General features: G+C 46.3%; 1 pseudogene; it reads right to left on the bottom strand.

The window, feature by feature from the left end:
- Positions 1 to 75: 75 nt before the first annotated feature.
- Positions 76 to 5,102, bottom strand: LOC125042441 (annotated as a pseudogene).

Genomic DNA, 5,102 nt, shown 5'->3' with positions numbered 1-5,102 from the left:
TCCATGAAACGAAAAGAAGAAAATCCTAAAGAGCCTCGTCCACAAAACAGTAGCGAGAGAGCAAACCTCCTCATGGCAGTGCGGAATATTTATTAGTTGCGGGTCACAAGAGTCAATATATACAATATGTTAAATAAATATGAATAGGTAAAGGATGCTACTATATTGTAAAGAAAGCAAAGATAAATCTATAATAGTAGGTTATGCTTCCATGGCCTTTCATTCTATTCAAAAGAATCCAGTAGTATAGATTGTCAGCAGCACAAGAGCCAAGACGAGAATTCATAAAACAAAAGGCGGTCGTTTGCGCCCTCGTCTGGGAGCGTCCCGCGTGCCTCGGATTCACGCAGAAAAGTAATATTGACGTGCTAGTGTGCCAGGGCCTTGCAGGATTACTCACTATTGCAAGCCGTCATGGAATACCAGTGTAAATCGGTTGGGAATTTCGTGATACCTGATGTATTACGACTGGATTATTTTTCTGTGGTTCCTCGGTCTTGATTTGTCCGTCTATCTCTTTTATACAGTCAGATTTATTCCAGTCTGTTTTACTTTTTTCCTTACTACATTTTTAATTAACCATAAACGTCTTTATGGGCTACTATTGAAACACATTCCTAATTAAGGACACTTTAAAGACATTCTCATTGCATCTGTCTGATGAACACATTGAAGGCACTGCAATAACAAGACAGTTGTACATCAAAAGCAAACAATAATGGCATTTCAAAAGACACCCACATTGTACGTAATCAAAATTGAGAGCCAGAATGAAGCTAACTTGGATATTTTCCACTAAGGAAACGGGAAAAGAATAGAAACATATTGTTATTGAGAAAATGCCTCATGGAGAGAAAGGAATTTCGTTTTATTTTTGAAAGTGTCTTTACATCTTTCCAAAGAAACCGGGGACAGTCAGGTGAAAACCTATTACTTATAATTAACTTATATAATGCCTGTCATCACTTCTGTGTTTTAGTTCGGGGTTGAGCAGAAACTGTTTCTGCATTGGCTGATCATCAGTTATTCTCGTTCAGTTCCAATATATAAATGATATATCCTGGTACCTGGTTCAAGGTAATGTTCGCCACAGATTGCTTAATTATATATATATATATATATATATATATATATATATATATATATGTATATATCTGTATATATATACACATCCAAAATCATCAAATTGGAATACTATTTGAAATGGTGGCCTCATGTTGATAATAAACATCGGTCAGCCAAAGCGATTTTTTTCTCTTCCGTACACACTTCCTCCTAAGGAGCGATCACGCGAGCATTTTCATCACCAACAAAGCGCAGCACATGACTGCTCGTTCCGCGCGCGCCCTGGCCGCGAACGCCATCACCCGAAGGCGTCGGTTCCAGACATGGCTACGCTACGAGAGGACGCACGGGCCTTTCCGCAGAAGCAACGACTATTTCGTAAATTTGTGGCCAGAAACGAAAGAACAGGCAGGTGTGGGTTTGTCCCTGGTTAGCAAGAGGGGAAAGGAGTGTTTATCATGCTTATTAATGGTTTTCAAACTTGCGCCACAACGCAACCGTGTAAATAGAGATGGTGCTGCATCCATAGTCAAATTAGAATTGATTTAATAATCAATCTGAAAATACTAATACTGTGTGTTTAAAATACAAAATTGCAAAAAATAGTTATGGATATGATAGATACAATAAAGAATACATAACCAATATATTTCCTATTTTCATTTATGATAGTTCTTTTGCTGTTCGTTTGCGAGGCTACATTCGAACGATGCTGACCATGCGCACGCGAATCCGAGTGCGTCAAGGAGTCCTTTATCACCAACAAGCCGTGTTGGTGATCAAGCGCTCGTGTGACCCCCCTTCAGGCCATCACCTCCTCTTACGTCTTCTGTTATGTCAATTTTTTCCCGCCACCTCCACCTATGACGTCACTCCCAGCCATCTCCACCTATGACGTCACTCCCCGCCACCTCACGTAGAGCGCGAGAGGTAGTCCGCCCTGAGGACGGCAAGCGAAGTGTAGTCATTTTCCGGGAAGTAGTCCTGCAGGGAAGCGTTGAGGACGACCGCCGTCCCAATCAGGATGACGTAGATGGTGAAGGAGACCCACCAGCACACCCGCTCCCACCGCCTCCTCTGCAGGTTCCGGAGGATGCTCACGCCCGACCAGCACGCCCGCGATGGCCCCGCCCAGGTGAGCCATGTGCCCCGTCTGCGAGGGAAGGAAGGTTCGGTCAGCAGAGGGAGCAGAGGGAGTCCTCATGACGGGGGTTCTGCCTTTATCTAGTTTCGTTAAGTTTGTTTTTCCTGTTATCGTCTACATATTTTTAACTTGATATATTATTACTTTAACATCTAAATATCTGTAACATTCTCTTTACACCTTGGCACATCTATATATCTATATTCATCTTTCTCTTTCTCATGCACACCTATCTATATCTAGATCTACATATGAATATCAGCTTTCTCTACATCAAACTGAAAGGAGGGCCTGTCTCACGTTCGAGGGCGTGGCGCTGCCGTAGGTGTCGTAGAAGGCGTAGCTCAGATCCAGGACGCTGACGAAGATAATGATGATCAGCTGAATCCAGCGGTACTCCATCTCCGACCAGTTCTGTGGGGGTAAGGGACGAGGATATTTAATCAGCTGGGCATTGTGTTGGATATTGTGTGTTTCATAGTGTTTAATGGCCTCCCACACATGTGCATACACTCTGACAACAACTTAATAGCACTTCGCAAACACCCTCTCTTGCCCAACATCCTAACGCAAACTATCCCCTCCCTCTTCCTTTCTTAAACAAACACCCAATCTCTTACTTCCTTTTCCCTTTTCCATCCATACGCCGGTCTTCTCCTCCAATAAAAAGACAGCTAACTCCTCTCCCTCTCCCCTCTGAGGTACAAAAGCCATTCTCTCCCCTCTCTTTTTCCCAACACACAAACGTCCTCTCTTTCTTCTCTATTTCCTTTCCTCCCCTCCATTCTCTCTATCCCTGCCTCCCTACACCCCATTCTTTCTCTCTATCTATCTTAATCTCTCTCTTTCTCTCTCTCTCTCCCCCTCTCTCTCGCTACCCCCCCCACCTCTCTCTCTCTCCCTCTCCCTCTCCCTCTCCCCCCTCCATTACCTCATTCTCCCCCTCTCCCTCTCTCTTTCCCTCCCGCAACCCCTTACCAGAACGAGGTTCCCCGCGTGCGCGTACATGACCGAGTACACTCCCCCCGACGCCCCCGCCAGGTACATCGAGGGCGCCGTGAGGGAGTGCGCGAGGGACCCCGCGAGGACGCCGGCGAAGTACACGAGCATGATCCTCCACCAGCGATGCACGAGCTCGAGGAGGACGCCGAAGATAAGCTGCATCACGAGGTTGGTCACGAGGTGGAGCCAGCTGGTGTGAGTGGAAGGAGTAAGGAGATGAATTAGTTAAAGGTGCTTGGGTTACCTGCCCGTCTGTCTGACCGCCTACCTGCCTGCCTGTCTGTCTGCCCGCCTACGTGCCTGTCTGCTCGCCTACCTGCTTGTCTGTTTGTCTGTTTGTCTACTTGTCTACTTGTCTGTCTGCCTGCCCGCCTACGTGCATGTCTGTCTGTCTGCTCGCCTACCTGATTGTCTGTTTGTCTGCTTGTCTACTTGTCTGTCCGTCTGCCCGCCTACGTGCCTGTCTGTCTGTCTGCCTGCCTGCCTGTTTGTGTCTTTCTCTTTCTGTCAGTCAGTCTGTCTCTCTTTCTACCCGTTTGGTGTCTATCTGTCTGTCTCTCTACTTGTCTCTCCCACGTTCTGCCTGTCTGTCTGTCTGCGTGACTCTCTGTAATTTCTGTTTGTCGATCTCGCTCTTTCTGTGTGTATGTTTGTCTGTCTTCCTCACTTTCTACGTGTCGACCTGCCTGTCTGTCTGTCTTTCTTGTTATACCTATGTACAATAAGATTATGGACATTTATTCATTTACATATCCATTTATCTATCTATTGAGTGCATAAACAGTGTTTCACATTTAAACATCCTACATCGGAACAGAAAAACGAGATGATAATAACAATAACCACAATAAAACAGACCTCGAACAACCGCACTGCAAAACCAGCCTCGCAACCACTCACCCTGAATGAATGAGGGCGTAGCTGACGAACCGCCAAGCCTCGTAGCGCCTGTAGGGGTTGTAGATGAGAGGCGAGTAGATGGGGGCCGGACCAGACGCCCCCATCGGCCGGTCCATGTCGAGGGCGTAGTAGGTGAACACGCCGATCTGCCGGGGTGGAGAGTGTGAATGGTAAGGATGGGGGGGAGAGAGAGAGAGAGAGAGAGAGAGAGAGAGAGAGAGAGAGAGAGAGAGAGAGAGAGAGAGAGAGAGAGAGAGAAGAGAGAGAGAGAGAGAGAGAGAGAGGGAGAGAGAGGGAGAGAGAGGGAGAGAGAGGGGAGAGAGGGAGAGAAGGGAAAAAGAGAGAGAAAAGAGAGGGGGAAGAGAGAAGAGAGAAGGGGAGAGAGAGAGGGGGAGAAGGGGAGAAAAGGGGGAGGGGAGGAGAGAGGGGAGGGGAGAGAGAGAGAGAGAGAGAGAGAGAGAGAGGGAGAGAGAGGGAGAGAGAGGGAGAGAGGGAGAGGGGGAGAGAGAGAAAAGAGAGAGAAAAGAGAGAGAGGAGAGAGAGAGGAGAGGGAAGGGAGGGGAGAGAAGAGAGAGAGAGAGAGAGAGAGAGAGAGAGGGGAGAAGAGAAGGGGGGAGAGAGAAGAGAGAGAAGAGGGGGGAGGGGAGAGAGAGAGGAGGAAGAAATAGAGGCGAGAGAGGACGAATAAAAGAAATAAAACAGATATAAAAAGGATGAAGAGATTTGTAGAAAAAAAGAAGAGTAAATCAAATGCAAGAGGAATGGAAACAGACGAATCGATAGATAAATGACAGTGGACAAGACAAAATGAAATCAAATGAAACGGAATAAGATAAAGATGAAACATAAGAAATAAATCAAAATAAAATAGAATGAAACAGAACGACAAATGGAGCAATGAAGGAGTTGGCACGAAGGGTAGAAGGATAGGCAGAGAGAGGGAGGATTTGGGGAAAAATATGAGAGAGAAGCATTAAGCAACAACCCACAT

This window comes from Penaeus chinensis, chromosome 32 (genome assembly GCF_019202785.1).
Source record: "Penaeus chinensis breed Huanghai No. 1 chromosome 32, ASM1920278v2, whole genome shotgun sequence".
Lineage (NCBI taxonomy): Eukaryota > Metazoa > Arthropoda > Malacostraca > Decapoda > Penaeidae > Penaeus > Penaeus chinensis.
The sequence above is the reverse complement of the archived record's forward strand: the minus strand, read 5'-3'. Positions and strand labels throughout refer to the sequence as shown.